Source organism: Durio zibethinus, chromosome 23, assembly GCF_047325235.1.
Source record: "Durio zibethinus cultivar Kanyao isolate XHJ-2024 chromosome 23, ASM4732523v1, whole genome shotgun sequence".
Taxonomy (NCBI): Eukaryota; Viridiplantae; Streptophyta; class Magnoliopsida; order Malvales; family Malvaceae; genus Durio; species Durio zibethinus.
This window is the reverse complement of record NC_143184.1, coordinates 11,466,391-11,479,614: the sequence shown is the minus strand read 5'-3', so window position 1 is coordinate 11,479,614 and position 13,224 is coordinate 11,466,391. Positions and strand designations below refer to the sequence as shown.

The 13,224-nt window shown below is 30.4% G+C and overlaps 1 long non-coding RNA gene across 1 annotated transcript; it reads right to left on the bottom strand.

The window, feature by feature from the left end:
• Window positions 1-4,545: 4,545 nt before the first annotated feature.
• On the bottom strand, window positions 4,546-5,449 carry LOC149512207 (uncharacterized). Its single transcript, XR_016332699.1, has 2 exons — window positions 5,254-5,449; window positions 4,546-5,140 (listed from the first exon to the last, which is right to left on the bottom strand). It is a non-coding gene; the product is annotated as an uncharacterized LOC149512207 (long non-coding RNA).
• Window positions 5,450-13,224: the final 7,775 nt, after the last annotated feature.

Genomic DNA, 13,224 nt, shown 5'->3' with positions numbered 1-13,224 from the left:
TAATAATGAGAAACTATTGATGCATGTTTTTCAAGACAACCTCACTAGCTCTACTGCTAGGTGATATGTCCAGCTGGATAGGAATCATATTCATTTTTGGAGTGATATAGCCATGACTTTATCAATCAATATCGACATATTATAGACTTGGCCCTGATCGTCTATCTTTATAGAATATAAAAAAGAAAGTGATTGAATCATTCAAGGAATATGCTCAAAAATTGAGGGACATAACCTCTCAAGTGCAACCTCCGTTAACTGAGAAAGAGACCACGGTATTGTTTGTCAACATTCTGAAATCTCTCTACTATGAAAAGATGATAGGGAATGCCATAGAAAATTTCATTGACATGGTGATCTCAGGTGAAATCATTGAAAATGCCATTAAAAATGGCAAGTTGAAAGAAGGGGAAACAAAAAATGTGCTAGAAAAGAAAGAGACTGAAGTGAAAGTCATGAGCCTTGATAGACAATTTAAGGGATATCAACCCTATCCACCACAAGGTTATGCCCCATACTATCCTACTGTAAACAATATTTCACCTTACCCTTATCAATCATATCCACAACCAGCTTACTTACCAACTTACCAATCAGTCTTTCAAGTACCTGCATATGATTCTAGTCATATCACTACAACAGTTTCAAAGCCTAACAACCAAGTGAGTGGTTCAAAGAGATCTCAAGATAATCAAGAAAGGGCACATATTGATCCCATCCTCATTACTTACACAGTTATTCCCAGAACTGATCAAGAACAATTTATATATCTAATTATGATAGAACCATTGAAGCCACCTTATCCAAAATAGTATGATGCTAATGCAACATACGATTATCATAATGAGAATGTGGGTCATTCTATTGAAACTTGCCTTGCTTTTAAACATAAAGTGCAAAGTTTGATCCAGAAAGGCTTAGTGAGTTTCGATGAATCAAGGGTTAAATGTCAATAAAAATCCTTCACCTGATTGCATAGGGGCATGATTTTAAAGAAAAATGTCAAAGCTAGTTAGAAGCTACTTGTCATTCTAGGATTTCTTTTAAAGTAATGTTAGGATTTTTTTTTTGCAATAGGATTTCATTTGTTATCATTTTAATAAAAGGCACGGTTAATGAATTTCATTACATTTTTTCTTTCATTCAATCACTATTCCATTCTTTGTCACCTTTCATAACTTTTCATTCCTATTTTTAAACTCCAAATGATGAATGTTTAGATAATGATGCTAACAATAATTTTATGATTTAATTTTGAGAACTCATTCAGATTGATTTGAGGAGATTATTTGAAAAAAAGTTACTGACAGATATGAGATGGATATATCTTGAATATGTAATCTTTTATGAAGATCCATGAGCTTATTCAATGGATGATCTTCAAAGAAAACATTCACATTTGAGATGAAAAATGACCATCTTTCTTTTATCATTCGAAAAACCATTCATTGTTATCCCTTTGAGCTTATTATGATTTCTTTTTCTAAATAACCCTGATCAATGATCACTCTCTACATTGGGGGCATTTTTTTGAGAAAAAAAGGTAAAAAAAATTGTAAAATGTCTCAATGATAGAAAAAAAAAAAAGAAAAACAAAGCAAAACAAAGAAAAAAGAGAAAAAAAAAAAAAAGAAATGAATGCCACACATGATTTGAGGCAAAATAAGGGGAATCTTTTTGTGAAGAATGAGATTGATGAAAAAGGAAAAATTACTGAAATAATGTGAAATGGGATAAAATGCCAAGTTGCATCAAACAATAAATGATACTTTGGTTCTGAAACCTTTAAACACATGTTTTGAGCCTATTTTATCTATTTTTTTATGATCCCTCTCCATGGCCTACATTACAACCTTAAAAAGTCCATTTAGATCAAGTGTGAAAGCTCGAATTGAATGATGATATGTTGGGTAAAGGCATGCCCATGATAGAATAATGGAATCACGCTATATTACTCTAGAGATTAATGTAAGAGAGATATCAACAATGGATGAAAAAATATGAAAAAAAGAAAGAGAAAAAAAGGAAAAATGGATGAAAAAAATGAAAAATGAAAAAATAAGAGAAAAAAAAGAGAAAATGAAAAAAAAGATGGAAAGAAAAAAAAAAGACTCAAATTGAAAACCTGAAAAGATGATTTGGGTAGATAAATCTCTAAGCTGAAAGTTGGATGAACAATTCAAATATGTAGAAGATCAAGGCATCTAAAAAGCTGGAGCAAAGTTTGATGAGCTTAAAATGATTTCGATGGAATGAGTTTTCGAAAAAAAAAATCTTGGATTAATGTTCAAAATTCTCTGAATATTCATTCTTCCCAATGACATACATCTTACTTATTTTTTTCTCCATTTGCTTTTGTACCAAGACTCACTATTGATTGTTTTTCTCCCAATGCACCTTATGTTCATTTATTCTCACATCCTTAGAATGGATCGAGAAAATGTATGACTGCATTGTATTTGTCAAGAATTGAAATGATAATGAATGAATGAATATGTGCTTAAAAGGTTCTTGTATTTTTTTGAAAAGAAATCCAGGATGATCGAAGGTAAAAATGATGAATAGATGGCAGAAACTTGAAAAAAAGATACATGGGATGGCCAAATGATTAACATGGTGATGGATTACTCAACAAGATGAATAAAGGGCATAAATCTAGAAAGATGATATGATTATTAAATGAATATGGTGATAGATTGATCAATATAACTTGTGTATTGTGATCAAATGATGAGGATCAATGGGTAAAATTCATTCTAGAATGGCTAATGCTGAAAAGCCTGTGAATAGCGTAGATCAATGGACATAATTTATTTTGAAATAGTTACTGCTGAGAAGCTTGTGAATGGTGATCAAGCGATAAAAATAGTCTGGATCAATGGACAGATTTTGTTTTGAAATAGTTACTACTAAAAAGCCTATGAATGGTGATCAAGTGATAAAAAAAATAAAGATCAATTGTTGAAACTTGTGAAATGTGAGATGGTGGGGTCTTGAGAACCGTATTATCACAAATAATTAGAATTTCATGATATTTATCTACATTACATACATTATATTTGCTTTGTCATTTAAACAGTACATGTACATGATTCGATGAATATTTAAAGTTTTGTTTAGACAAGCATCAGCCAGCAAACATTGAAATTATGATTTAAGATATGGCATCTATATTATTGTGTGAATCCAGATTGTTGTACTTGCATCATTGATTATGACATATAAAATTTTGAGTCACCTGAAAAAATAGTGAATTTTTTTATAAGAATCTTATTTTTTTAAATGAGAATCTTTGAGTCTTAAATGTGAATCTTTGAGTCTTAAATGTGAATCTTTGAGTTTTTGAATAAGAATCTTTGAGTTTTCGAATAAGAATTTTTTAGTCTTAAATATGAATCTTTGAGTTTCAAAAGAGAATCTTTGAGTCTTAAATGAGAATCTTTAAGAAATCCTCAAATGTGAATCTTTGAGTTTTAAATGAGAATATTTGAGATGCAAAACCTTAACGTTAGTCGAATGAGAATCTTCGAACTATAATGAAAAGCTTCGAACTCTTGGATGTGAATCTCCAAAATTCAAACAAAAAGCTTTAAACATTTTGGATGTGAATCCTAAGTTTAGGTGAACCTTTGAATTTGAATGAGAAGCTTCGAACTTCTGAATGAGAATCTCTAAAATTTCGAATGAGAATATTTAAATGATGGATGCAAGTCTTACAATTTACAAATGAGAATCTTAAGATTTTGTGAATCAAACTCTTGTGAAACTGAAATTTTTAGAACCAAATTTTAGTGGATTTTTATGAAGTTAAAAGGTTCTTGCGAATCTGAATCTTTGAATTTTGAACTAAAATTATGAATCTTTGAGTTTTTATTACAAATTTTATCAAATCTAATTTACGACTCCTGTAGACATGATTGATAATAAGCATTTTTCAAAGTTGTAGTGCCTCTGGTTAGAAAAGCATTTTATTTTTCAAAGTCGTTGAGCCTCTACTTAGGAGAACTTTTTTTATTTTCAAAGTCGTTGAGCCTCTACTTAGGGAAGCCCTTTATTTTTTTTCAAAGTCATTGAGCCTCTACTTAGAGGAACCTTTATTTTTTTCAAAAGTTGTAAGCCTCTGCTTAGAAAAGCTTTATTTTTTTTCTTTCAAAAGTTGTTAGTCTTTGAATATGAGAGTTTTGTGCCATTCAGCAAGTTTGAGTGTCTAATTAAAAATAAAAAATAAAAAAATACGTCTAGTTGATTATCTAGATATGAAGGGTGTCTACGTCTTTGCACAATTATTGTTGCAAAAGAACTGCGCAAAGAGGGGTAGCTATAGACACCCCATTTTGTCTGAGATTTTTTTGTCAATTGAGACCAGTCCAAGCTGGTTGTAAGGATTTTTATTCATTTTTATTTCAAATTTTTTATTTTGTATTTATCATTTTTTTATTTTTATTTTATGGTCTATCTATTGTTTATTTTCTTTTTCTCTTTCCATTATCTGATTAATTAAAAAAACAGAAAGAAAAAAGCTAAAAGATAGAGATTAGTCGTGGTGATCAGAAAGCATAACTAGATGCTAATATTTAGCTTTGGATGCTAATCAAAATTGAACCAAACTCTATCAGCATGGTTTTATAAATAATTGTGATTCACAGCAATGAAAAAGAGAAAAACCAGCACAAAAGATCATGAAAGATCCCAAAGAAAAACGAAAATACATGACACCACCAGTTTACACCAAGCCAATTTTGTTGCCTTCTCCATATTACCATCATTCCCATCATTGGCAATCCACACCGAAGTAGCCTAGTCTCAAAATTCAATACTGTCTCCATTACCAGTAGAGACCTTATTAAATTTGAACCCATCATTAACAGCCACTATTGCCAGCAGCATAAACACAGAATTACTGGAAATCACGCAGTAAAAAGAATCGATTCATTAGCAAATAGAAAAACCCAACACTGCCAACACAAATTCAAGAAAAACAAATGTAAGTTAGAAAACCAAATAGATAAAAAATAAGAAAAAAAGACGAGGAAAAAGGAAACCAAAACCCCTTGGCAACGACGATGACAGACGATTGTTGGCGTGACTTCTGGGAAATCTGAACGGTGAAGACATGGAGCATGACGAAAGAAATCACATACTGAAAATTGGCGAAGATCTAACGGTAAGAGAGGCTAAAACAGAAGAAAGAAAAAACCATAACTTGGACACCAGATCTACGCCTTTTAGGGAGCGATTTAAGGAAAAACAAACCCATATTCATGACAAAGAGAGTAAAAAACAGCGATGGGAGAATTTTGGCTTGACCGATTGTTGAACGATGGTGAAGTATAGCAACACCAGTGGCGGATCATGACAACGTCGATGACGAAATCTGAAAACCTTTAAAGTTTTTGACCTGAGTTTTTCTATCCCTAGAAAGAGAAGGAGAGAAAGTTAAAGAGAGAGAGAGCGGAGAAGCAATCAGAGAAAAAGATAATTTTTTTAATCTTTTATACCCAGGCGAAACGACGCCATTTTAAAACATCAAAAGTTGGCAGGATCTGCGCATCACCCAAAATCTGACCCGACCCACGGTGCAGTGACTCGCCAACCCGTTTCATTCAGACCCTATTGAGCCACTGAGTCAAGCCGCACGTCAAGCCACTCCAACCGCATTTGTCTCTAGAGCCGTGTCCCTATTAAGTCGCTAAGCCGAGCCGCACCAAAGGTTTTTTTGTGTTTTTTTATTCATTAGTTTATTTATTTATTTATTTATTTATTTATTTGAAATAATTTATTCACTCAATTAAAATTTTTTTAATTTTCAATGATCTATTCAAAAATAAAAATTTTAAAATATATATTTTTAAAGGAAATTTGAAAGTATCAATTTCCTTTGAAAATAAAATTTTCAAAAATATTATTTTTGAAGAAAAGTTAAAAGTATCAATTTTCCTTGAAGATAAAAATTTCTAAAAAATATTTTTGAGGAAAAGTTGAAAGTACCAATTTTTCTTGAAAATAAAATTTTTAAAATAAAATTTCTAAAACGTATTTTTGAGGAAAAGTTGAAGTATCAATTTTTTTTTAAAATAAAACTTCTAAAATAAAAATTTTCAAAAAGTATTTTGAGGAAAAGTTAAAAGTATCAATTTTTCTTGAAATTAAAATTTCAGAAAAAAAAATATTTTTGAGAAAAAGTTTGAAGTATCAATTTTCTTTAAAAATAAAATTATCAAGAAAAACATTTTTAAGGAAAAGTTGAAAATATCAATTTTTCTTGAAAATAAAAACCTTTAAATGCTTTAAAAAAAAGTTAAAAATATCAATTTTCCTTATATAAAAGCATGAGTTTTTCTTATAAAAATATCTACATCAAAATTTGAATCATTATTCTTTTTTTTTCCTTTCTTTTCAAGCTTTAAAAATTTTTAAATATTAAATAATCCTATGACAGAACTTTTGCAAGAGCAATAATAGTTTTCTTGCATACTCTTGAGGTAAAAAAATTTTTTTTAATTTTTTACCAAAAGTATTGGAGTTAATTAAGAATAACTTTCAATAATTAAATACTTGATAAAATTTTTAAGGCTTATCAAATAACATGAAATTGAGCTAGTACCATATTTCGATTGACGTTGTGAGGGTACTATAACCTTCCTCACAAGTAACCATACTTCCGGACGTAGTTCTAATTTTGTAGATATTAAATCTACTTTTTAAATATATTTAAGCTAAATTTAAAAAAAAATAAATTCAATCAAGTGATCAATCATATATAAATAAAAAAGATTGATGATAATTTTTTAAATTAATATCTAATTATAAATTTATAGATTTATATGTTATGACATATCTTAGTGTCCATTTCCATGCTTTCTTCTTCCTAAGGAAAGAAGTGTTGCTCATAACCTCCACATGAAGCCCCCACCGGTGAATCCCTGTATGAGATGACTTTCCTATTTGACGTTGTTCCTGCATTCTTAGCAGCGTTTTCAGTTCCTTCAACATGGGAATCTTTGGTTCTCTTAATACTACGCTGTAGTTCTTCTTCTTTCTCACAAGAGAGAGTTGTTGCACAACAGACAGCCATTTTTTTTTTTACAATTAAAGGGGAAACTATTCGTGGCTAAAGTAAACCTTTAGGATATAAAATCTCTGTCAATGGATTAGGTAGCCTATCAAGCGTACAGGTTTAGTCTTACTTTAACTAAAAAAATAAAAATTTTCAAGATCATATTCGACTTGGTATGGTTAATATATTATTTTATTAATAATTATTTTATTTATTTTTAATTTTAAAATATATTTAAAATAATATAGATATTAATATAAAATTATTTTTATATTTTAAATAATAATGAGTTTAAATGAGTTTTTATGGGTGGGTCAAATTGGATCACGGACAAACATTTATAGATATCAATCGAATTTAACTCAGCTTATGGACACTTATAATAGCATCTTAAATTCTAATCCTAAAACTATTTATTTCAAGAAATTTTTGAAAAAAAAAATGGAAATTGAGTGAAAATTAGGAAAAAAAAAATCCAAACATAGAAAACGATATTCGCATTTTATCTAAATTGTTTTTGGTGATTCGAACAATGGTTTTATTTTTCTTTATTTTGCAATCAAGTAAAATAATACTGCTTAATAGAAAACTAGACTGTGAATACATGTAACTGGGATCCAAATCTTGATGGGGGAATGGGTTTAGTCAGCGACAAAATGTTTAATTGCAATGATTATGAGCTTTCTAATAGTAAAGGATTTAGAATCTTCAAGGTGTGTTTTCTGAACCCTTATGATCTTTTCAAAAATAGTAATAATAATAATAAAAGAGCATTCATTGAAAACTAGTGGAAGAAAGTGTTCTACTCACACTCGTAGAAAAGCAGATTTAAAGTCGTAGTTGTTGAAAAGCCATAGCACTTGAATTTGGCGAGCTTAAAGAAGCTTTCTGGATTGAGGGGCCCTAGTGTTCCTCCAGAGAAAAAGAGGGTGAGTGCTTCTTGGTGGAAACCGTCAAAATCAAGGGAGCCACTTGTCAACTTCAACACCCACGAGACCATCAGTTTGTATGGTGAGTTTATTGGGAAGATAATGACCCCCAACCCTAGCTAGTTCTTGCGGGATTAGATTATAGGGTGAAGAAAAAATTTTAATATTATAATATTTGATTTTATCTCAATTAAATTTGTTTATTTGATTTGATTTAAATTTGAATATTAAATATTTTTAATAAGTTTAGATTTATTTTTAAATTAAAAATAAAAATATTTAAATTTAAATTATATATTTTTATTAATTTTAATATTTTTAAATTTTTATAAAATAAAATTAATTATTTTATATGTAAATTTATTTAAATTTATTAAAAATTATATTAAATAATATAAAATTTTGAAATTTTGAATCCATACCAAACTAATATAATTCATCCAAATCAAATTAATTTGAAATTTTTTATTCAAATTTAGATTGATTTTTTTTTCAAAATTTATAATATTATATATTAACCAAAATAATTAAATTAATCGTTATTACCCTTATTACATTATAAATTAGATTTTTAAAAAAAGTGTGTTCTTGTTGGATGCCAATATTGGTAATTGTCAATTGAATTTCAATCACACCTCCATAATAAAAATAAAATAAAATTATGAACGATCTTGAGTTATGAGATTATACATGGATGAAAAACAAAAGGAGGGAAAGAAGGGCACAAATTGGAGCATAGGCTAGAGCTTAAATTATGTATGCTTTGCCATGTCAACCAACATAATTTTCCCTTTGTTCCTTTAGGTTTATTGGATCATTAATGGCAATAAAGTATCAGCTATCCTATCATATTAACGAGGCATGCCTGCATGGCTAGGCCGTTAAATGTAGAATTAAAGGTTAGAAGGTTGTCCGCTCCTACAACACTAATATTAGCAACAAGAGGCTGCAAATGCCCATAATGCCAAGGGTTGGTGGCTGGAGCCTGCTGGAGGCACTACAATTTAGATTCCACTGATCAACCGAAGGATTCAACAAAGTTCCAACTAGAAAAAAAAAAAAAAAATGAAGCCCTCCAATATTGATTAAAGTTGATATAGGTTTAGGTGAAAAAGTTGTCATAATATATAGATTTATAAATCTATCGTTAGACATCAATGAAAAAAATCACCACTAATCTGTTTTAGTTAGATGTGATTGATCATCTAATTAAAACTGATCTATAAAATAGAAGTTAGATTCGGAAGTCGATTATGCATAGGAAAGGTTATAGCATCCCAAAACGTCTATCTAAGAGATGGTATCAGTTTGATTTCGAATTATCCAAACCTTGCTTATTTTTATAATAAACTAAATAATGAGTTATTGATTTTTTGTTATTAGGATTTCTTTTTTTTACCCATTTTCTTTAGAAATGAAAAAATGGCAAAAATAATCTTCCTCTTTTAAAAAAAAAAACAAAAAAGGGGTTAAAACAAAATAAAATAAATCAAAATCAAAAAATAAAATAAAATGAAAAAAGAAAAACCTGTGATCGGGTCGAGCCAGGACGCAAGTTGGGGTGCTAGTTTTCAGGTCGATGCACAAATCTTGGCTTACCAAAACGGTGTCATTCCAGGTAGCTTTATAAGCCAATTCTAACGCCTTTGCTTCAGAATTCCTTCTGCACACTCTCTCTGTAAACTAAGAAGCTCTGTCATCTCTCTAAGATCCTTCAAACACCCATTGAAAACTTCAATCGAAAACTAAGAATTTCACTGATTTTTAGAAAAGCCACCAAAAAATTTAATCAAAAATTGAAAAACCACCAGTTTCTAAAAAATCTGTCGAAATCCAACCGAAAAATTCAAACCCTATTGAAAAATTTAATCAAAAAATTCATCTTTCATAGAAAAATTCATCCCAAACTCAAAAAACCTAGATTTCTTCAAATTTCTCTCAGATTTCTCCAAATTTGATCCTATTCACTCCCAAAATCTCCCAGAATTGTCCTAAATCTTAATCCTAACCTAGAAACCTAAAATCACATCCACAATTTTAGATTGAACACTAGAACCCCAAGATTAAATTGTCAGAACCTTTTTTACCAAAACTTTTAAGATTTTTTAATAATTTTCCCCATTTCTTCTGTGTGTTCTTGTCTATTAGAAACAATTCAATTTATAGGCAGCTTTAGGAATAATTTTAAGGATTGGACAGAATCAATCTCAAGCTTGAATCCTGAGATTGCATTATGTCTAGTGTGATTTTTGAGTCAAAATTTCAGTCTGATACGATTTGCAATTAAAACTTTGACCATGGATTCTGATCCTGATTCCTTTTCCCATGTGCAAATTGCATCAAAAAGGAAAACAGAAAAAAAAAAAGAAAAAAGAAAAAAAAAGAGCAAAAAAAATGAAAAAAGCAAATAATAATAATAATAATAGTATGAAATGATAATAATAACAAAAAAAAATTACTTGGACTCAGACAAAATTGGGCCTTATTGAGCCTGGACAAAAATAGGCCCAAGTGGGCCAAGGCATCGATGGGCTCACTTGGGCCTAAATAGAAATGAGCTTTATTAGGACTCGACAAAAATAGGCCTTATTGGGCCCAAACAAAAATGGGCTCAAACATAAATGGATATTTATAGTTGCCCCTATTTGTACATCTTTGCTAGACATGGATGCTGTAAAGACCTAGACACCCACTCCATTCGAGTTAAGTCAAAATTGATTCATAAATCTGAAAAAAGTATTTAGACTAAGCCAAGATCAAACGATTAGGATGAACCTATAGGTCAAGATGAAAGGCAGTCGAATCGAGGTCAAAAATGATCGAGATGCAACCATGAATCATAAAAATAATCTACATTGAACTAAGATCAGGTGAAGAGACTGGAACTATGGGTCAAGATAAAATGACCAGGATCGGGTCGAAATCAAAAATAGATGATCGGGACTAAACCATAAATTATCAGAAATGATCTGAACTGAGCCAAGACCAAATGACCAAGATAAAATTATGAGTCAAAATAAAGTGACTAGGATCGAGTCGATGTTAAAATAGATGATTAGGATAAAACCATAAATCATCAAAGATGATCTGAATTGAACCAAGACCAAGTGATCGAGATGAAACCACAAGTTAAAATAAAATAACTAGAACCGAGTTGTAGGTCGAAGATAGATGATCGAAATGAAACCACGAATCATCAGAGATAATTTGGACTGAGCCAAAATCAAGTGATCAAGATGAAATCACGGGTCAAAATAAAGAGGCTAGGACTGAGTCGAGGTCGAAGATAGATGACCAGGATGAAACCACAAATCATCAGAGATGATTTGGACTGAGCCAAAACTAAGTGATCGAGATGAAATCACGAGTCAAAATAAAACAATCAAGACCAAGTCGAGGTTGAAGATAGATGATCGAGATGAAACCACAATCATCAGAGATGATTTGGAATGAGCCAAGACCAAGTAGGTGAGTAATGTAAATGCATGCCTTATCTAGGATGTAAATGAATCATTAATTGTAGTACTAAAGCTTTTGCCCTTTTACCTTAGTACACCTTTTGGCAAAGAAACTCTTTTTGAATACTCATCTTTAGCGAGAAAACCATCATTAAGATGAATGTACAACTTCGAAAAAACTGTCTGAGTGCATATCTTTGGCACAAAAATCAATTTAGCTATTTATCATTACTCCAAGGAAAGCTATGGAAATCAATTTCTCCTCCCTCCTTTTTTTTAGACGCATTCATCCTTTATTCTTGTCTACTTTAATTCTTCAAGGTAACTCAACTTCTTATGACTTTGTTCAATTATTAATCATTATCCTATTTTTAAAGTGTGGAATGCAAATCATGCATTTCTTCCATCCATGGTAAGGTATAAAGAGAAAAATATATTGGCAATGTATAGAACTAAAACAGAATGATAAGACAACTTTCATTTATTGGGATAAGCAATAATTTACAAATGATGGTATAAGACTAAAAAGGGAATGTACAAAAACGGCTATTTAAAGTAGCCATGCCCTAAGATAAGATAATCATGACAATAGATCTTAGATCTCCTTCAAAGACTTAATCAAAATATGATGCCCCGACACCTTAGAGCTCTTTGAAATTTGATGTCATTGGTATGCCTTCCAAGTGACGTCGTGTTTCACTCATGAACCTTTTCTATTTGGATTCAAGTCGCCTTTTTAGGATTTTGACTTGAACTCTTTTATTTTTTTTTTGTTTTTTTATTTTTTTAATTTTTTATTATGGTTTAAGTCGCCCTTTTGAGTTTTTGACTTGAACTCTTTTTGAATCAAATAAAGTACTTCTTTACTGCATCAAAATTGATAGGACCAAAAAATTCATCTTTATCCATTTTTGATAAAATTAAAGTTTCTTCGGATAAGGCCATTTTTCACAATATATGGTATTTCTCAATTCGAGGTCCATTTTCCTCTATCATTATGCTAACTTAGAAGAATTCTTTTTAAAACCAGCCCTTCTTCTCAAAACTGGTAAGGTCTGATCTTTTTGTCATGAGCTCTTATTATTCTCTTTTGGCATAATTGACCATGACAAAGTGTTATTAGTCTTTTCTTATCAATAAAGTTTAATTGCTCATAGCACTTTTAGATTCATTCTACTTCTTCTAATCCCATTTCTCTTAGGACCCTTAGAGATGGGATTTCTACTTCTATTAGTAGTACAACTTCCATCCTGTAAACTAAGAAAAAAAGAGTTACCCCAGTAGAAGTATGCACAGAAGTTTGATATGCATGTAGAACAAAAAGTAATTTCTCATACCAGTCATTGAATATTTCAATCATTTTTTCTAGGATCATTTTGATGTTTTTTTTTGCAGCTTCTATTGTCCCATTTATTTTTTGGCGATATGGAGCTGAATTATGGTGCTTGATCTTGAACTGAGAACATATTTCTTGTATCATCTTCTATTCAAATTATTGGTATTGTCAGATATAATTCTTTCTGAAAGCTAATATCTGTAAATTATTTCTCTTTTGATAAATTTATAGACCATTGATCTAGTCACTGCTGTGAAAAAGACAACCTCGACCCACTTGGTGAAGTAATCAATCATCACAAAAATGAATCTATTTCTATTTAAAGCTTTTGGGGTGATGAGGCCAATGACATCTATTTTTCACATTGAAAATGGCCATGGCAGAGCTGTAACATGTAAAGCATTGGGTGGAGCATGGATCTCATAAGCATAAATCTAGCATTTG